This window comes from Vulpes vulpes, chromosome 13, assembly GCF_048418805.1.
Source record: "Vulpes vulpes isolate BD-2025 chromosome 13, VulVul3, whole genome shotgun sequence".
Classification (NCBI taxonomy): Eukaryota; Metazoa; Chordata; class Mammalia; order Carnivora; family Canidae; genus Vulpes; species Vulpes vulpes.
This window is the reverse complement of record NC_132792.1, coordinates 123,127,510-123,149,282: the sequence shown is the minus strand read 5'-3', so window position 1 is coordinate 123,149,282 and position 21,773 is coordinate 123,127,510. Positions and strand designations below refer to the sequence as shown.

The 21,773-nt window shown below is 38.9% G+C and overlaps 1 protein-coding gene across 13 annotated transcripts in view; it reads left to right on the top strand.

The window, feature by feature from the left end:
• CNST (consortin, connexin sorting protein) overlaps positions 1-21,773 on the top strand; it is a 121,736-nt gene that overhangs the window by 447 nt on the left and 99,516 nt on the right. For 3 of the 13 annotated variants that reach the window (XM_026003418.2, XM_026003421.2, XM_072732807.1), the window contains exons 2-3: positions 12,251-12,391; positions 15,209-15,328. The exons of 3 other annotated variants lie outside the window; for them this stretch is intronic. The gene's annotated coding sequence lies outside the window, so the exon portion shown is untranslated. Of the gene's footprint in view, positions 1-12,250; positions 12,392-12,752; positions 12,889-15,208; positions 15,329-21,773 lie in introns of all 13 variants that reach the window. 7 more of the 13 variants (XM_072732814.1, XM_072732811.1, XM_072732808.1 and 4 more) reach the window with 3 other exon arrangements.

The following is a 21,773-nucleotide window of genomic DNA, read 5'->3' as shown; positions in this document are numbered from 1 at the left end:
GTGCTCCGCGTGCCCTCCGGGCAGCCCGGTGCCCTGGACTCGCTCTCCACCCGGGGCCGTCGTCCCTCCGCCCTCCGCCCTCCGCCGCCGCCGCCGCCCGGAGGCTCCCGTCCTCACCCCCGGGCCAAGGCTCTACCTTCATTGTTGTGTGTAACTTGCGTGTCGGGAAGATTTAAAGTTAAGGTGTTTAACGTGGAGGTCGGCAACCTTTAAACGGGGTTGTCCGCCTAGGACGGCGGCGACCTTAGGATGCTCAGGCTGCTGCCGGTGTAAACTTAAGTCGGACGCGTTGTGTGCGCTGCAATCCCGGAGCCCGGCTCCCGAGACTCCAAAAATAGGCTGCAGAGGACGGCGCTGCCGGCGCCTCTCCCGGGCAGCGGGCGAGGCGAGGCGAGGCGAGGCGAGGCGAGGCGAGGCGAGGCGAGGCGAGGCGAGGCGAGGCTCGGACGCCGGTGTCGAGGCGCAGACCCCGCGCAGACCCCGCGGCAGGGAGCTGCGGCCCGCCAACACCCCTTTAGAATATGCACGGTCCTTTCCGCGTACGGACTCCAGTCACGGAGCTGGGTGTTTAAGTGCGAGAGGAAGGGGTTTCGAAGCGGTGTTATCCTCTGCCCGAGGAAATCTGAGGAGGGTACTCAGCTGCTGAATCTCAAAATGGATCAAGAAATTCACAGCCACAAATTTTATAATGGCTTTTTGGGCATAGAAAGTATCTCGCCAACTGTTGGGGAAGCCTTGGGGACTCCTTGGTCTAAATGTCCACAAATTCTTTTTTTTTTTTTTTTTTTAATGGCTTCCCCATTGGCAGTTTTCTAGAAGTGACTGGCCCGGTCCGCACACCTGAGAAAGCTTTTCACTTCCATTCTTGAAAGAGCTGTCTCCTGCTTTACCCTTTTAATAGTATATTCATGGATTCAGAAATACAGTTCCTTTTTTTTTTTTTTTTCCTTAAACGACGGGGGGGGCGGGCGAATATTTTAAAATCAAATAAATAAGAAAGATTTCTTATGATAGAGAAATAAATGATTCGCCTCTAGAAATATGTTTTTTTTTTTTTAAGATTTTATTTATTGGGACACGTGGGTGGCTCAGCGGTGGAGCGCCTGCCTTCAGCCCAGGGCGCGATCCTGGGATCCCGCGTTCGAGTCCCACGTCAGGCTCCCTGCAGGGAGCCTGCTTCTCTCTCTTGCCTGTGTTTCTGTCTCTCTCTGTGTCTCTCATGAAAAAAATAAATAAAATCTTTTAAAAAAATGTTTAAAAAAAAAGAATTATTTATTTATTCATGAGAGACCCAGGCAGAGGGAGAAGCAGGCTTCCTGCAAGGAACCTGATATGGGACTCGATCCCACGTCCTGAGCCGAAGGCAGATGCTCAACCGCTGAGCCACCCAGGTGGCCCTGTGTTGTGGATTTCTCGCTTTTAAAATACACTTCTAAAAATATTGAGGTATTTATTTTAAAATAATGTTTTCTTATTTCATAAGGTTTGTGGTAGCCTACTCACCCCCAAAGAAACTGGTGTTTCTGATTTTGCTTTTGAGTTGTGGGGTTTTTGTGGGATTTTTGTTTTTCTTCTTTTTAGTTTTGAACAAGAGAATTAGGTTACAAGTATTTCCCTTTTTATAATGTTGGTGGTTGCTTGTGGTTGAAGGTGCTTGAATATTAAAGACAGGATCATACCTATTTTATCTTTTCTGAGGCCCTAGGTACTGAAAATGAAAGAAATGTTAATTTCACTTGAAAGATCTACCTTATAATCAACATTCAGATTTTATTAGAAAAATTTGGTTTGTGTATTTCCCACATTACTTTCTTAAGAGGTGTAGTTTCTGCATCCTGTGCTATTTTTGCCTTTTTTTTTTTTTTTTTTTTATGATAGTCACAGAGAGAGAGAGAGAGAGGCAGAGACACAGGCAGAGGGAGAAGCAGACTCCATGCACCGGGAGCCTGACGTGGGATTCGATCCCGGGTCTCCAGGATCGCGCCCTGGGCCAAAGGCAGGCGCTAAACCGCTGCGCCACCCAGGGATCCCTATTTTTGCCTTTTTGAACTCAATCTTTAAAATGTTGTCAGGGCAAAGTGATTCTGTTTTTACATTCTTCTTAAGTTGTTATTATAATCTCAATGGATTGAATCCAGAAAATACATTTTCTTTTGATTTTTTAAATTATTTTTTTAAGGATCTATTTATTTAGAGATAGAGAGGAATAGAAGCAGACTCCCAATAAGTGAGGAGCCCCGCGTGGGACTAGATGCCCACAACCCTGAGATCATGACCTAAACCAAAAGTCAGAGCCCGAGTGACTGAACCACCCAGGAGCCCCTCTTTTTTTTTTTTTTTTTTTTTAAGATTTTATTTATTCATGAGAGGTGGGGAGGGGGCTGGCAGAGACACCGGCAGAGGAAGAAGCAGGCTCTCCACAAGGAGCCTGATATGGGATGATCCCAGGCCCCAGGATCACACCTTGAGCCAAAGGCAGTTGCTCAATCCCTGAGCCACCCAGGCATCCCTCTTTTGGCTTTTAAAAGGCAGTTGTAATTGGAAAATGTCAGGTGATAGCTCTTGTTTGCTGTCAGAACTAAGGCTGTAAGTCTCTAAGCATTGCTATAGGGATGTAGGTCTGTAACAATCTAACTGTAATGCAAACCGCATGAGCAATGTAAAGTTTCCTAAATAAAAAGAGAAACAACTGAGATTATTTTTAATAATATATTTTATTGAACCGATACAATTTCAGATGTAATCAGTTTGGTAAGTTAATAATGAGATATTTTGCATTCTTTTATACTTAATCTACAAAATCTGGTTTAAGATTTTACTTATTCATTTTGAGAGAGAGCAAGTGCAGGAGGGAGGGAGAGGCAGAGGGAGAGGGAGAAGCTCAGTCACAGGACCCTGAGATCATGACCTGAACCAAAGGCAGATGCCCAACCTCCTGAGCCACAAAATCTGGTTTTTATACCTAGAGTACATTTGAATTCAGACCAGCCCATTTCAAGTGCTCAGAAGCTACACATAGCTAGCCAATGGATAGAACCTCAGTGGGCAGCACAGAGCTACTATGGGATTTATTTATTTATTTATTTATTTATTTATTTATTTATTTATTTATTAATTATAGACACACACACACAGAGGCAGAGAGATAAGCAGGCTCCATGCTGGGAGCCCAACACGGGACCCGATCCCGGGACTCCAGGATCATGCCCTGGGCCAAAGGCAGGCGCCAAACTGCTGAGCCACCCAGGGATTCCCTCCTGTGGGCTTTTAAAGATGTCTTCCTACCCTGAGAGTCTGGGGTAAACCCAGTGGGATAATTTTAAAAATCCTTTTCCTAAAGTGCTGTGATGTTCAGACTGAGAAGTTTGTGTGGCAGGAAGAAAGTTCCAAGAAATCTCTTTGCCTTAATGTTGACTGTATCATACTGAGGAGGATAAACAGGTGCCCAAGTGCATGTTTTGTGAGGGCTGTAAGATAATTAGAATACTCAGTCATTTCCTGGGGTGTCATTGTTACAGTTATTTATATCTGCATGTCAACAATGTCAGTCCTGTGTGAGTCTCTGTCTCCTTTACCTGTCTATATTAAGGAGGGAGAGCTGGAAGACTTACAAGAAGATTGGACTTTACTGTGAACAGGGAGAGTTCCTGCAGTCGTAGACTTATTTTCTGAGTCAGTTTCAGGTATGGCTGTTTTGTACATGTGCTTCTCTGTATTACAGTGTTGTTGGTCGAAGGAAAGAGAAAATCTTTTCAGTAAAATTTAGAAAGAAGGAGTGTATTTTTTGGCTCTAAGATGCTGGGAGTCTGATTACTAGGAAACAACACATGTCTGGTGCTTTAGGTAAATTTAAAAGGAAACATCAGAGCAGCCCCAGTGGCACAGCAGTTTGACGCCGCCTGCAGCCCGGGGTGTGATCCTGGAGACCCAGGATCGAGTCCCACGTTGGGCTCCCTGCGTGGAGCCTGCTTCTCCCTCTGCCTGTCTCTCTCTCTCCTTCTCTCTCTCTGTGTCTCTATGAATAAATAAATAAAATCTTAAAAAAAAAAAAATTAAAGGAAACATCAGGGCAGCCTGGGTGGCTCAGCGGTTTAGTGCTGCCTTCAACCCAGGGCCTGATCCTGGAGTCCCGAGATCGAGTCCCACGTCAGGCTCCCTGCATGGAGCCTGCTTCTCCCTCTGCCTGTGTCTCTGAACCCCTACCCCCACCCGGTGTCTCTCATGAATAAATAAATAAAATCTTAAAAAAAATAAAAGGAAACATCATACTTTTTTTAAAGATTTTATTTATTTATTTATTTATTTATTTATTTATTTATTTATTTATTTATTTATTTATTTATTTGAGAGAAAGAGAGAGAACCGAGCAGAGGGAAAAGCAGACTCCTCGCTCAGCAGGGAACCCAACTCAGGGCTTTTTTTCCAGGAGTCTAGGATCGTGACCAGAGGGAAAGATAGCACTTTTTTTTTTTTTTAAGATTTTATTTATTTATTCATGAGAGACACAACAGAGAGAGAGAGAGGCACACAGGGAGCCCGATGTGGGACTTGTTCCCAGGACCCCTGAGCCAAAGGCAGACACTCAACTGCTGAGCCACCCAGGCATCCCAAGATAGCACTTTTAATAGAAAACTACTGACATGCTGTCTAGATATGTTGTTTAAGTTGTGTTTGCAACACAAGTGGTGACTGCATGGAACCATCTCATTCAGAGCTGTTAAACCTGAAGGATACTCTGTTGGAAAACAAACCCTGCAGCTAGCTGACCTCAGTGGAATCAATAGGACCCATCATTGTTCCTATCTTGACTTGTATTTTTTTTTTCTTTAGAGAGAGCTGGCGCAGGGGCAGGGGCAGAGGGGGAGAGAATCTCAAGCAAATGCCATGGATAGATCTGGAGCTCCATCTCAAGACCTTGAGATCATGACCTGAGCTGAAATCAAGAGTCAGATGCTTTGGGATGCCTGGGTAGCTAAGCGTTTAGGCAGCTGCCATCGGCTCAGGTCGTAATCCCAGAATCCAGGATCGAGTCCTACATCGGGCTTCTGTGAAGAGCGTGCTTCTCCCTCTGCCTATGTCTCTACCTCTCTCTCTTTCTGTGTCTCTCATGAATAAATAAATCTTAAAAAATAAAAGTCAGATGGTTAACCGACTGAGCCACCCAGACACCCCTTGACTTGTATATCCTATTTAAACTACCCTAAATACTGCTTTATCTGCACTGTTTACATCTACATTAAATATTAACATTTAGCATCGAAATTCACTTGAAAGACTAATTAATATTTAATGTAATCTAAGAAAAATGCCCCCTTCCCAACCTTTATGGTTTAAAGAAATCTTAAATTACCTGGTCAGTAAACAAAATCCCTCTGTAAGGTCTAGTCACAGATCTAGCTCAGTGTGGGCAGTGTGTGGAGTATTAAAGGATTAGAGACAGAATTGAGGAAGGAGGTTTGGATGATGATTGTTTCATGAGACATACGTTCACATTATAGTAGGAGAATACAGTGTTTTCATTTGTATTTAAATCTAGATGACTGCCCATCGACACCATTTTAGTTGAGTAAGAGAGAATGTATTTTGTTCCTATAAAGTAGTCTTAGCAATTTTTTTTTAATTTCAAAAAGAGTAATTGAGAGTTTGGCAATCTTCAGTTTTTAAAGATGATCTTAATAGATTTAAGATTATATTTTTATTGAGAAATTCTATATTCAGTATGTCTGTGTCTCGATACTGTTGCAGAGAGTTCTCTCCAGTAGAGCCTTGAAGATTCACATGAATACAGGCTTTTCTTTATTTAGGAATCATTCCCTTGGGGGAAATTATATTTCCTTTTGACTAGGGAATACTTTTGTTTTTCACTCACTCGAAGTAATTTATTTTTTTGAAGTAATTTATTTGTAATATTTTTTGAAGAAATACATCACTAGTCAATAATACCTCAATAAAAGAAAAATAAAGATCTTGTCCAATCTAAAAAAAAAAGTCTCATAAAACTTCTGAATCATGATAGCTTGAGATTTCTCAAATTGTTTAATCACAGTTGTAAGATTCTGGTCTTCACATGTTTGCAGATGGAAACTTTGTAGCATCACACCACTCCTCCCTGCCATCTTGTAGGACTTCCTGTTTTTAATCTCATCAGCCATGTGGAAAGGAAAGATAGTAATGTGTCTGTCAAAATATTGACAAAATTAATTTTTTCTTTTGGCCATAAGAAGAATGCTGAAATGAAACATTAAGCAACAAATATTGTCACCTTTATTGACATTTGGTCTTTGGACATTTTAAACGACAGTACCTAGGCAATTTTAGGAATTAGCGTTTTTTTGTAATTTTCGTATCTGTTAAATTCTCTTATGAGAATACTAGCCTGTTTTTCCTGGAAGACTTCTACCTAACTAAATAAATATGTGAACTTCATGAAAAGATTAAGAATGCTGTTGTTTCTGACTATTTGAGAGCATAACACATTTTTATTTTATGCACGCATTACTTTTCTTGCTATTTTTGTCTTCAAGTATCAAAACAGTACAAGTCTTTTTTTTTTTACAAGTCTTTTTAAAAAGTTTTTATTTTTATTTTTTTAAAGATTTTATTTATTCATTCATTCATTCATTCATTCATGAGAGATACAGAGAGAGAGAGAGAGAGAGAGAGAGAAAGGCACATACACAGGCAAAGGGAGAAGCAGGCTCCACATAGGGAGCCCGATGTGGGACTCGATCCTGGGACTCCAGGACCACACCCTGGGCCAAAAGCAGGCGCTAAACTGCCGAGCCACCCAGGGATCCCCTTAAAAAAAGGTTTTAGATGAAGTGAAAAACAGTGCTTAAGATTTTTCAGTGAGAACTTATTTTTGTGAAAATGTATTTCCTTTACTGAAACCTAGTGGAGTTATTTCTTCTGTACCTTATGAAGCACCAAAGATTATTTCCTTCAGTTTTTTGTTTTCCCCTGCTTGTGGAGCATGAAAATGGTTATTTAATGCAGGTCTTAAAGGGATTCATTCCAAGTAATCATGATTTCCTCCCTGGACTTCAACTCAGATGAAGAGTGGAAGTTCGTGAAAACTGCTGATCAGTAAATCACAAAGTTTGGTTTCCTGGAAAAGGCATTCTATTCATTTGTGACTTCTTAATCCAAATTAAATCACCAGGCTTTATTTTTTTCTGATACTTTACAAAGTAATCACTTGCTTCCATTTGCTCTAATAGTTAAAAAATTTTGTTGTTGTTGTGGAGTTCTTTGCCGTCCCAATTAGAATTATACTTACAACATTCGGTAAGCAGTGTAAAGAGCCACAATTAGAGACAAGGTCATGTGACTTCCTTATGTTAATCATATTATACATGTTTTGTGGCTGAGGAGAGAAAAAAAGGTTTGTCTTCTTGGTCTTACATCTGAACTCTAGTTTAAAAATTGATCTGCTAGGTCTTCTATCCACCAAAGCTCATATTTTCACTAGCCAGAGAAAGATCTGTTGCACATTCACCTAAAGTAAATAGCATTTAATTCAGGAGATAGTTTTTAACTGGATCAAATGGCCTCTTATTTAATTATAATTTTGTGGATTTTGATGCCTACAGGCTTTTTGTTCTTTTTCAGCTACATACCTGGGGAAAACATAGGGCTTCCCTGGTGGGCCCCAACAGGGCTTTGACCTTTGCCTTCCTTGACAGCTTCAAAGAGTATATACCTGTATGTACAAACAACAACAAGCAAAAAGTCGGCTTCAGAACACTTAACTGAGGCTGAGGAAACAGACATTCTAAGAATGTCGGTCTTATAACTAAAGCTTCCATGTACTTATGTAGTCCTTTGTATTTTTTTATAGCCTCTGCTGGAAAGTTTCCATTCTGTTGTAGCTTTTCAGAGTATTTGAAAGATATCGGGGATGTCCCAAAACTTACTCTGCGTTACTTCACCTTTTGGTTTCTTTCTATTCTTCAGTTTTATATGGAAAGTTCAAAAGTCAGAACAGGTCATGGTTTACTATAACCTAGAAGTGGAGGAGGAATACAAACCTTACTCCTTCTTTCCTTCCTTCTCTATTACAAAAGTAATAATGCTCCAAAGTGAAAAAAGGTAGATAAATTTTAACTTGAGGGTGAAATGCTCATTCAAAAATTAGTATTTTTTTCTATAATTAAAGTTGAACAGAAGCTCTAATTTAGAGTCCAAATCCATTTATCTCTCAGCCTACTTCAAATGTCCAATGGATATGTCCTGAAAAAACTGAGTACAAGTATACTTTGAGTACACAAACATAGGCTGTACTAGAGTGTGTATCTCTTATTGTTTATGTTTCCTCAGGGAATATTTGCCACTGAAATAAAACATCTTTGGGGAAAATCATATTCTACCAACAATCTTCTAAAACACTGTAAGGTATCTTTCTCTGGGACAATTTTTTTTTCTATTAGTTTATCCTTTTAGAATTTGTAACCTAGAGCAAACTACCTTGCTCTTGCATTTTTTTCTTTTCCCAAAACCCCATCAAAATACTTTCTCTTGGGCAGCCCGGATGGCTCAGCGGTTTAGCGCCGCCTTCAGCGCAGGGCATGATCCTGGAGACCTGGGATCGAGTCCCATGTCAGTCTCCCTGCATGAAGCCTGCTTCTCCCTCTGCCTATGTCTCTGCTTCTCTGTCTCTCTCTGAGTCTCTCATGAATAAATAAATAAAATCTATTAAAAAATACATTCTCTTGAATAACTAAAAGAAAGCATATTCTCTTTTACATCTTTCTCTCTACCTGCCTTTCTGTTAACTTTCAGTATGCTATAGCTATAAATCAATATATGTCTGTTAGGCCAGACAAAAATTCAGGAGTCTGGAGTTCTTGGTATGCTTGGACTGGGCCGTGGCAGTAGGGTAGCAGCTGCAAGTGACTGACAGCCGGATGGGGTAGGAAGTAAGAACCAGATAATGAGACCTTGGTAGTTAGTTGTCTGCTGGGGATGCTGGGGCTTATCTGAGATGCAGAAATTGTTTTGGTGCCGGTAACAACATGACAGGGGAGATACTGGCTATACTGGTCAGAAGTGAGATGTCACCATAGATCTTTGAGATACGAAGAAATATTCATTCCACAAGTGTATCAGGTCACTGTTTTTATTGTAAAACACAAAGGTACTTGTTTTCAAAAGAGAAATCTGCCTCTGGTATGCAGGATGGATTGAAAGGGCTTTGTGAGACTATGAGAACTTTAATTAAGAGCAAATATATTGGCCTAAACTCATTTTGAAATTTCCTAATAACTTCGGAAATGACAGAATTAATGAGTTTTTATTGTTCAAAAGAAGAATAGAAACTAAGTTACAGAATTCCTGGCTTAGGTTTTGTGATTTAAAAATATCGTTAGGGGATCCCTGGGTGGCGCAGCGGTTTGGTGCTTGCCTTTGGCCCAGGGCGCGATCCTGGAGACCCGGGATCGAATCCCACGTCAGGGTCCCAGTGCATGGAGCCTGCTTCTCCCTCTGCCTGTGTCTCTGCCTCTCTCTCTCTCTCTCTGTGACTATCATAAATAAATAAAAATTAAAAAAAAAAAAGTTTAAAAAATATCGTTAGAATTGTGTTTGATGTTGTATGGATCATGTACTTCATCCAGTTGAGTTCATTATTTAATTTTACTGATATTCCATATGAACCTACACATTACAGTGTATATGGGTATGTACACTTTAACAACATTTATGCACATTTTGGTGAATAATTTTGAAATATGGTGGCTTGTGAATGAATCCAAACCTAGCATCAGGTCCTATCAGTTTAATGGCTAATGTTTGAGCCCATAGGTGATCAGTATTATGCTAAGTACTGTGGGAAATGCAGTAGAATCAGCGTTTTCACCAAAACATTTAATGAAAAATGCACATCACAAATATATATATATATAATTTTATCTCTTATTGTCATAAAGAGCTTTATGCAGATTTGTTTTAATTTTTTTAGACAGGAAAAGAAAAATACATGAAAAACAATTGTCAGTATAATTTATAATTAATTCAGTAAATATTGCGTAGAATTTTATTCTTTTAATTTTACTGGAATTTCAAATGCTACCTTTTTGACTTAGAGTTTGGTAAACATACAGGGACAGGTTCTGTAACAATTGAGATGAGTTCATTTCTAAGATCTGTGAAGTTCCTCAGTAATGGTGTATACTTTGTGCCCTTAAAAAATGGCTTTTTAAGAACTCCTGTTTCTCTAGGTTATTGACAAAAATATCAGGCAACTCTTTGATGGTTCTAAAATAGAACAAATAAAGTAATAGCTGTCTTCTGAAATAGTGCATAAACACACATCTCAAAAGGAAGACCCACAGCGTATTACATGAGATAATGCTTGTCAAAGTGACTACCTTCTGTGTAGCCTACAGAAAGCACTTCATGAATGGTGTGTTTTGTTTTAAATTTGCTAAACTTTTGTGATAACCTTGTATTTACTTGTATTATTTTCTTTTTAAAGAAGTGAACAAGATTAGTACTTAGGTTAACAGTACCATTATTAGTGATTTTTTAAAAATATGTGTTCTTGATTCAACTTTCTTTTTTAAGATTTTATTTACTTATTTTAGAGAGCGTGCACTTGCGCACACAAGAGAGAGCCCAGGCGGAGGGAGAGAGAGGTTCTCTAGCAGATTCCCACTGAGCTTGGAGCCCAACACGGGGCTCGATTCTGGGACCCTGAGATCATGACCTGAGCTGAAAAACAAGAGTTGGACACTTAACCGACTGAGCCACCCTCATACCCCAATTCAACTTTTTATAAAGCTTTATTTATTTGAGAGTGAACACATGTGCTTGCAAGCAGGGGGAGGGGCAGAAGGAGAAGGAGAGAATCTCAGGCTGACTCTGTGCTGAGCATGGAGCTCAACAAGGGGCTCAATCTCACAGTCATGAGATCACGACCTGAGCTGAAACCAAGAGTCAGATGCTTAATTAGCTGAGCCACCCAGGCACCCCATGATTCAACTTAAATTTTTTTTATTATAAAAAGATAATCTTTAAATATACAAAATACAGAAAAGTGCAAAAAAAATCACTTTTACTCCCATTGATCATTCCCATTCATCAAGAGAAGGAACTGTTAACATTTTTGTATATTTACTTTCAGTCTCTTTGCAGTATATGTAAACAGAGTTGAGATCCTATTTATGATTTGTTTCAGATTCTACTTTCTGTGATTTTAGTACAGATTCATAATGTACGTATTATGGGCTTTGTAACACTTGAGGTATAAGCTAATTTACTTAGTTGCTCCTCTGTTATTGAAAATTGAGATTGTTTCTAGTTTTTCACTCACTGCCACAGAAACCTGGCGAAGACTCTTGAACCACCTTACCCTTTAGTTTTTGCATATGTAAGTGGGGGAAATAACACTTCATGGGACTTACAAGGTTAAGTTAAGTAATGTGTACAGAATATGCAGAGCAGTTCCTGGAACAAAATAAACCTTTAAAAGAATGCCTCTATGATCATCTTTGTGCATAGAGGATCCCCCCCTTTCTTTTCTTCTTTTTTTGTTGGTATTATTTCTTATCATCGATCTTCAGAAATAAAACTACTAGGTCTTAACTGTTTCAATATTCTTGCTACATACCATGAAGTTGTTTTCTGATAAGTTGTGCCAATTTACCTTCAAATTGAGCAGCCTGTGTCAATGTGTATTTCACTGAACCCTTACTCATATGATAGCTCTCATTTTTAAAAATCCTTGTTAATTTTAGAGGTAAATAAGTTGCCCATTGTAGTCAGGGAAGAAATTTTGTAGAAGACTAGTAGGGAATAAAGTTAGAGAGATGGGTTGCTGAGGGACTGGTAATAAGGCTTGGGATTTGAGCTGAAATAGGAGCAATAATGAGTTCAGTAGGTCTCCAGGTACTTCTCATGCTTTCCCCATCCAGCCAGACTGTCACAGTTTCCTCTCAAAACTCCTGGTCTTTGTACCTGTATTGAAGTGCCTGTCCCATCCCACCTGTCCTTACCGTCCATCTATATAATATATATATTAAATATTTTATTTATTTATTCATGAGAGACACAGAGAGAGAGAAAGGCAGAGACACAGGCAGAGGGAGAAGCAGGCTCCATGCAGGGAGCCCGATGTGGGACTAGATCCCGGGTCTCCAGGATCATGCTCTGGACTGAAGGCAGCACTGAACCACTGAGCCACTGGGGCTGCCCACCACCTATATAATATTTTGATCCGTACTTAATCTCTTCCATGTCTTTTCCTGTCCAGGTACCTGCCCAGCTAAAACAGCAGAGCAGAGCGTGTTCTCTGCAGGCAGGCTCACTTGAGGAAGAAAAAAGGTGGCTGAGCCAGCCAAACCTAGTTATTACCAAGTTTACCAAACAGATAAATCAGTCTACCTCCCCAGAGGTGAGTAAAGGAGTATATGAGGAATGGGGAAGATTTCTTTATTAACACAACTTGCAATTTTTATATTAACCCTATCACATTCCTAATGATTTAGAAGAAAACAGAAAAATTAGCATGTGTTCAAGGCTTTTTAATTTTTTTTTCTTTTTTAAGATTTTGTTTTTAAGTGATCTCTATACCCAACATATGGCTCAAACTTAGAGCCCAAAGATCAAGAGTTGCACACTGAGCCAGCCAGGCACTCCTGAAGTGCTTTCTGAATATAAAAATAATGCAACCTACAACTCCATGAAAAGACAAATAATCTAATTTAAAAATGGCAAAGTATCTGAATAGACATTTCTCCAAAAATAATATACAGGTGGCCAGTAAACACATGAAAGAATGCTTATTATCCATCAGAGAAATGGCAAATCAAAACCACAATGAGATATCACTTTGTACCTTGAGATGAAGAAACTGGAACCCTTATATGTTGCTGGTGGAAATGGAAAATGGTATGGCAACTGTAAAAAATGTGGTTTCTCAATAACTTAAGCATCACATTGGCATATGACCCAGGAATTCCACTGCTAGATATACTGAAAAGAATTGAAGGCAGTTGTTCAAAAAAAAAAAAAAAAAAAAAAAAAAGCCTGCATAGGAATAATATTTTAGGCATTAGTCACAATAGACAAAAAGTAGGAACAACTCAAATGTCCATCAGCTGATGAATGGATAAAATGTAGTATGTTGATACAATGGAATATTTTTGGCAATAAATGAAGTGTTGATAATATGTTACCACATGAATATATCTTGAAAACATTATGCTAAACAAAATAAGCCAGTCCCAAAAGACCACATATGGTATGATTCCATTTAAATGAAATATTTAGAATAGGGAGAGACAGAAAGTGGATTCGTGGTTTACTGGTTGCCTGGGGTTGGGGGAGAGGGAGCTGAGAGGATTTAAAGTGACAATTCATAGGTATGTGGGGAGTGATGATGAAATACTCTAAAATCTATTGTGACAGAGTTGCACAACTTTGTGAATGTACCAAAAACTGTCGAATTGTATGTTATAAATGTGTAAATTGTATGGGATGTGAATTATATCTTAATAAAGCTATGATTTTTTAAAACTTAATTGGAAAAAATGCATGTTCATCATAGAAGATGTATAAAATAGAGAAGTGCAAAAATGGAAAACGTTAATTTATTAGAATGTTCATTTTGGGGATCCCTGGGTGGCGCAGCGGTTTGGCGCCTGCCTTTGGCCCAGGGCGCGATCCTGGAGACCCAGGATCGAATCCCACGTCGGGCTCCCGGTACATGGAGCCTGCTTCTCCCTCTGCCTGTGTCTCTGCCTCTTTCTCTATCTCTCTGTGACTATCATAAATAAAAAAATTTAAAAAAAAATTAGAATGTTCATTTTGATAAGCTACAAGAAAATAATAAACGCTTATTCAGAATTATCACAATTGATAATCATATTCAAGTTATCAGAAATCTAATTTTTACAGAGCAGCCAGCAAAATATTAAATTGATGCTATTTTAATTTTATTGGTGTTTTTTGTCTTTACATCTTTGGTATTATAAGTAAAAATAATATGTCGGTGCTTAAGAACTATCACTTTTTTTTTTTTTTTTTTTACTAAAGGCATTCAAGAATGCCATATTTATGAAGTAGTGGCATAAATAGTTACAATTGAGAGAGCCCATGTTTTTATTGCTGAGGAAATTAAGGTTCAGACAGATGTATTGCCTGAGCTTTTCAAAAAAGTTATGAACAGGATTTGGATTATAATGCAGATTTCACTTCTTGCAGTCTGGTGTTATTTCTGCTATGCTTTATCACGTCCTTCTTTTCCCTTATTCTCAATAGTTACTAATAGCTTGTCTTTTACTGTTTTCTTGTACATGTGCTTTGTCTCCTCAAATAGAATGAACAGTCTTGGACACAGATTACACCTCTTAATTCTTTGATTAAAAAAAAATTCAACCTAGTACATTTGTAAATCTAATTGGCTTTATAAAACGACTTGTGAATTAGGCAGCTGGCAAGTAGAAGGGAGCTACAGACAGGGGGAACATTTTTTTTTAATATTTTATTTATGTATTAGAGCACAAAGACACATAGCAGGCAGAGCGGCAGGGAGATGGAGAAGCAGACTCCCTGCTGAGCAGGAATCCCAATGTGGGGCTTGATCCTAGGACCCTGAGATCATGATCTGAGCCAAAGGCAGAGGATCAACTGACTGAGCCACCCAGGCGCCCCAGGAGAAAGGTTTTAAAAAGCAGTACAAGGAAGTCATGAACAGAAAAAAAAGATTTATTTCAGTTTGAGATCACCTTTTTGAGGGGGACAGAGGGGTCTTATTAGTGGATCATGCCATCTTCCTTCGTGGGATAGATTGCCTTCTTAGCATTGATTGGAAAATTCCTGACTGACCAGTTAAGACTACATTTCTAGGGAAGGTTGGAACTGCAGTTAAATTAGGTTATTAAGCCCCAGTGTGGTGACCTGACTGAAGTGAAACCATTTTGGGCCTGTGGTTTTCTTAACCCTTTTTTATTCCTGTTCCCCTTCCCCCTTCTACCCCTCCATACACTGCACAGAGCCTGGTGGTATGTACTTCGTTAGACACTCAGTAAACTATGTTCGTAAAAGACAATAAGTTTGCATTTAGGAAGCTGTGAAAATGTGGCCTTCAGAATTTAAACAAGTGCCAGAGTGGAAACATTTGGAAGTCTTGTTCTAACATGGGACAAGTAAAGTAACATTTTTATTTTAAAAAGTTAAAAATAATGATTTTGGTTTTTTACCTTTTTAGAAAATATCCTGCCCTCTCCTTTTTGATGGGATATGACCAAGTTACTGCTTTTCCTGAAGGTCACTAAAGTGGACATCTTCCTTTCAGTAAGGAAAAAACACATACTAAGGAAACATTAAGGTGCAGATGTTTTTGTATTTAAAACATTTTCAAGATTGGTAATTCGTATGAAATAAAAGTATAAGCAGCACAAGCAAATCCTGCTCTACTGTTCTTATGACTTTGTTATCTCCTACCGCGTTATTTCCTCCTCTCTTACTTTTACTTCCTTATGCTAATTCACTTTGCAGACCCTCTGACCCTCCTCTGCGTCATTTTTATTTATTTATTATTTAAATAATTTTTTTTAAGATTTTATTTATTTATTCATGAGAGACACAGAGAGAGAAAGAGGCAGAGACACCGGCAGAGGGAGAAGCAGGCTCCAGACAGGGAGCCTGATGTGGGACTCGATCCCGGGTCTCTAGGATCACGCCCTGGGCTGAAGGCAGTGCTAAATCGCTGCGCCACCGGGGCTGCCCTAAATATTTTTTTACTGAAGTTTGATTTGCCATCATATAGTGTGACACCCAGTGCATATCCTGTCAAGTGCCCTTCTCAGTGCCCGTCACCCAGTCACCACATCCCCCTGCCCAGCTCCCCTTCCACTACCTCTTGTTCATTTCCCAGAGTTAGGAGTCACTCATGTTTTGTCACCCTCTCTAATTTTTCCCACTTATTTTCCTTCCTTTCCCCGATAATCCCTTTTATTATTTCTTATATTCTCTATATGAGTGACCATATAATGATTGTCCTTCTACGATTGACTTACTACACTCAGCATGATACCCTCCAGGTCCATCCACGTCAAAGCAAATGGTGGGTATTCATCCTTTCTGATGGCTGAGTAATATTCCATTGTGTGTGTGTGTGTGTGTGTGTGTGTGTGTGTGTGTGTGTATACGCCACATTTTTTTCATCTATTTATCTGTCGATGGACATCGAGGCTCCTTCCATAGTTTGGCTATTGTGGACATTGCTGCTATAAACATTGGGTGCAGGTGTCCTAACGTTTTACTGCATCTGTACCTTTGGGGTAAATACCCAGTAGTGCAATTGCTGGATCATAAGGAGCTCTATTTTTTTTTTTCTTTTTAGATGGGTAGCTCTATTTTTAACTCTTTGAGAAACGTCCACACAGTTTTCCAGAGTGGCTGTACCAGTTCACATTCCCACCAACAGTGCAAGAGGGTTCCCCTTTCTCCACATCCTCTCCAACATTTGCTATTTCCTGTCTTGTTCATTTTCACCGTTCTCACTGGTGTGAGGTGGTATCTCATTGTGGTTTTGATTTGTATTTCCCTGATGGCAAGTGATGCGGAGCGTTTTCTCATGTGCTTTTTGGCCATGTGTATGTCTTAGGTGAAATTTATGTTCATGTCTTTTGTCTATTTCATGATTGGATTGTTTGTTTCTTGGGTATTGAGTTTAAGAAGTTCTTATAGATCTTGGATACTAGCCCTTTATCTGACATGTCATTTGCAAATATCTTCTCCCATTCTGTAGGTTGTCTTTTAGTTTTGTTGACTGTTTCTTTTGCTGTGCAGAAGCCTTTTATCTTGATGAAGTCCCAATAGTTCATTTTTGCTTTTGTTCCCCTTGCCTTCATAGATGTATCTTGCAAGAAGTTGCTGCGGCCAAGTTCAAGAAGATTGTTACCTGTGTTCTTCTCTAGGATTTTGATTGATTCTTGTCTCACATTTAGATCTTTCTTCCATCTGACTTTATCTTTGTGCATAATGTAAGGAAATGATCTAGTTTCATTCTTCTGCATGTGGCTGTCCAATTTTCCTAGCACCATTTTTTGAAGAGACTATCCTTTTTCCAGTGGATAGTCTTTCCTGCTTTCTCGAATATTAGTTGACCATAGAGTTGAGAGCCCATTTCTGGGTTCTTTATTCTGTTCCATTGATCTGTGTGTCTGTGTTTGTGCCACTACCACACTGTCTTGATGATCACAGCTTTGTAGTACAACTTGAAATCTGGCATTGTGATGCCCTCAGCTTTGGTTTTCTTTTTCAATATTCCCCTGGCTATTTAGGGTCTTTTCTGATTCCACACAAATCTTAAGATTATTTGTTCCAACTCTCTGAAGAAAGTGCCTGGTATTTGGATAGGGATTGCTTTGAACATGTACATTGCCCTGGGTAGCATAGACATTTTCACTATTTTAGTTCTTCTAGTCCATGAGCGTGGAATATTTTTCCATCTCTTTGTGTCTTCCTCAGTTTCTTTCAGAAGTGTTCTATAGTTTTTAGGGTATAAATCCTTTACCTCTTTGGTGAGGTTTATTCCTAGGTATCTTATGGTTTTGGGTGCAATTGTAAATGGGATTGACTCCTTAATTTCTTTTTCTTCGATCTCATTGTTAGTGTATAGAAATGCCACTGATCTGGGCATTGATTTTGTATCCGGCCACATTGCCAAATTGCTATATGAATTCTAGCAATCTTGGGGTGGAGTCTTTTGGGCTTTCTATGTACAGTATCATGTCATCTGCGAAGAGGGAGAGTTCAACCTCTTCTTTGGCAATTTGAATGCCTTTTATTTCTTTTAGTTGTCTTATTGCTGAGGCTAAGACTTCTAGTACTTCTAATAACAGTGGTGAGAGTGGACATCCCTGTCGTGTTCCTGATCATAGGGGAAAGGCTCTCAGTTTTTCCGCATTGAAAATGATATTTGCTGTGGGCTTTTCATAGGTGGCTTTTAAAATACTGAGGAATGTTCCCTCTATCCCTACACTCTGAAGAGTTTTGACCAGAAATGGATGCTATATTTTGTCAAAAGCTTTCTCTGCATCTATTGAGAGGATCATATGGTTCTTGTTTTTTCTCTTGTTGATGTGATCTATCACATTGTTGATTGTTTTACGAGTGCTGAACCAGCCTTGCATCTTGGGGATAAATCCACTTGGTGTTGGTGAAAATCTTCTTAATGTACTGTTGGATCCTATTGGCTAGTATCTTGTCGAGAATTTTTGCATCGTGGTCATCAGGGATACTGGTCTATAATTTTCCTTTTTGGTGGGGGCTTTGTCTGGTTTTAGAATCAAGATGATACTGGCCTCATAAAACAAGTTTGGAAGTATTCTGTCCCTTTCTATCCTTCAGAACAGCTTTAGTAGAATAGGTATTATTTCTTCTTTAAACATTTGATAGAATTCCCCTGGAAAGCCATCTGGCCCTGGACTTTTGTGTCTTGGGTGGTTTTTGATTACTGCTTCAATTTCCTCACTGGTTGTTGGCCTGTTCAGGTTTTCTATTTCTTCCTGTTCCAATTTTGGTAATTTGTGGTTTTCCAGAAATGGATCCACTTCTTCTAGATTGCCTAATTAATTGGCATATAGACCCTTTAAGTATGATATAGTGTTCCTCTTCATCTCTTACTACAGTCTTTGGGATAAACCTTAATTTATCTGATATGAGGATTACTATTCCAGCTTTCTTTTGAGGATCATTTGAATGGTAAATGGTTCTCCACCCCTTCATTTTCAGGCTGAAGGTGTCCTTAGGTCTAAAATGAGTCTCTTGTAGACAGCAAATAGATGGGTCTTGCTTTCTTATCCAGTATGAAACCCTGCATCTTTTGATGGGATCATTTAGCCCATTCATGTTCAGAGTAATTATCAAAAGATATGAATTTAGTGTCATTGTAATACCTATTCAGTCCTTTTTTGTGTGGATTATTTCTTTGGGCTTCCTCCTTCTTTTACAGGGTTCCCTCTTAATATTTCTTGCAGAGCTTGTTTGGTGATCACATATTCTTTCAGTTTTTGTCTGTCTTGGAAGGTCTTTATCTCCCCTTTTATTCTGAATGACAGCCTTGCTGGATAAAGTATTCTTTGCTGCATGTTCTTCTCATTTAGTACCCTGAATATGTTATGCCAGCCCTTTCTGGCCTGCTAGGTCTCTGTAGAGGTCTGCTGTTAATCTGAGATTTCTCCCCATATAAGTTAAGAATCTCTTGTCTCTTGCTGCTTTAAGGATTTTCTCTTTATCTTTGGAATTTGCAAATTTCATTATTAAATGTCGAGGTGTTGAATAGTTTTTATTGATTTTGGGGGGGGTAGCCTCTCTATCTCTTGGATCCTAATGCCTGCTCCCCTCCCCAAATTAGGGAGGTTCTCAGCTATAATTTTTTCAAATATACTTTCTGGCCCTCTGGCCCTCTCAGCATTTTCTGGAACCCCAATTATACGTAGATTCTTCCTTCTCAGGCTATCCTTTATTTCCCTTAGCCTTTTTTCATGGTCTCTTAATTGTTTTTCTCTTTTTTCCTCAGTTTCCTTCCTTACCGTCAACTTGTCTTTTATGTTGCTCACTCTTTCTTCCACCTCATTAACTCTAGCCATTAGGACATCCACTTTGGATTGCGCCTCATTTAATTGATTTTTAATTTCAACCTGATTAGATCTCAATTCCGCAGTAACGAAGTCCCTAGAGTCCTTTATGCTTTTTACCAGAGCCACCAGTAGCTTTTTAATTGCACTTCTGAATTGGCTTTCAGACATTGAATTGTAATCCATATTCTGTAACTCTGTGGCAGAGTACCATTTCTCATCCTTTCTTTTGTGGTGAATTCTTCCTTCTAGTCATTTTGCTCAGTGCAGAGTGGCTTTATGAATGGGCTGAGTCAAAAATAACAACTGCGACCTAAATAAATTTCACCCTAGATGATTCTGATGAGGTCAAAGACCAGAAAATGAAAACAAAGATCAGAACTGAATAAAACAAGAGGACCACTAAAGTGAAAAACAAATTTTAAAACAAAGTAGTAAAAAATAAAAGGCCAAAAATCCTAAAGAAGAAGAAAAATAAGAAAATAGAGGAGAGAAAAACAAAAGTAAAGAGAAAAAAAAGGGGTGGGGGGGGGATTGGGAGATGGTGGTGGTGAAGAAGTTGTAGAGGGAGAATGTAGTCTACCTGAGGGGTCCTAGAGGGTGATCCTCTTGGTTCTGAGTGTATTAAGTTCTGTATATTAGAAGATACTCAATCCCAAATTCATATAAATTTGGGATCTTTCAGCAATTCTTATAGAAAGCCCCAACATTGACCACCAAAACATAACAAGATAAAAGAGGGGGGCAGAATGGGAATGAAGGGAGAATATAATCTCACAGAATGAACCAGCACAGTATTCCACTTGGTTCCGGGTGCATGCTGGTCATGTTTTAGAAAGTATTAACTTCCACCATTGTAGAACAAAATGAGACCGAGAATAAATAAAAAATACAAAACAAAAACCCATATCTCATTTATGTCCCAAAATTAAATTGAATATGTTGAAGGGAATCCAGAAGTGAAAAATATATCTAAGACATGTAAGTAGAAATATGAAAGTCAAAAACAAAGAAACTTAAAAATGAAGAACCTGCTAGAAGTGAAAACTTTTTTCTCTGCAGTGTTCTGGCTGTTCTCTCTTTAAATCTCAGGTCGAATTCATTGGTGTTCAGGGTGTTTTGAAAGTTATCTAGGTAAATTGGTGAGGATCAGGTGAGTTGAGGACCCCTATTCCGCCATCTTACCCCTCCTCTGGGTAATTTTTTCTTTTTCTTCCCCCCGCCCACCCGCTCACCTGCGGGCAGGAGGCGGGCCCTCTGGGTCATTTTTAAATTGAACTGTGCGATCAGGGTATTCTGAAACTCAAGTCTGGGTGATAGCCTGTACTCCATCCAATATTTTATACCCATTATGCTCAAAACATATCTCTATTCTGACTTGGACCTCTGAGGTTACTCTATTATTTTATAATCTTTTACCTTTAAAACTTCAAGACAGTCCTATTAACAAGTCCAGTCATGATTCTTCTTGGAACCAGTCTTATTCCATTTGTTTCAAAGGTTATTTTTTTTTTTTTCATATTTGCCTTTTAAAAGGGCATGGAATGATCTTTTATGTTTTCTCTTTCATGGAGAAAGCCAGTCAAGAATGTGAGAAGGTGAATCTTTCTAGTAAAATTGTAGTTGAAGAAAAAAAATGAACAAGCTAGTTTAAAATAAAGTTGACGTTGGTCTTATTCCATCTGTCTCATTTCTGTCTTTGGAAAGAAAACAGTTCTTCTGTATTTTCTTTGAATGTTTAACCTTTCTTTAATTTTCATAGCATGAGCAGCAAGGATTTATAACTACAGACTCAAAACTTTCTAGGTCAGAAAGTACAGTAGGCCCATTTAATTTTGTTGCCTTTTTGTTTTTTACTAATTTATGCCTCTTTTTTGGAATTTGCTGACTTGTTCTTATCATATTTCGTCTTTCAGAGACAAAAATATTCTTTGTCGAGTTTCTCCTCTGTTTCCTACCAGATAATATTTGTGGGTTTTTTGTTGTTAAATAGATTTTAAACATCATCTTAAAGGATGTGGCCATTTTTCCTAAATTTGTTTCCTTAGGTAAGAGGTAGTGAAAGACAGACACTTGTATGTCAGTTCAGTTGAGCAAGTATTTATAAATATCTGTTGTGTGCCTCTGGCACTGTGATGGCACAAGAAGTAACACATTTTCTTGCTTCAGACACTTGAATGCCACTTA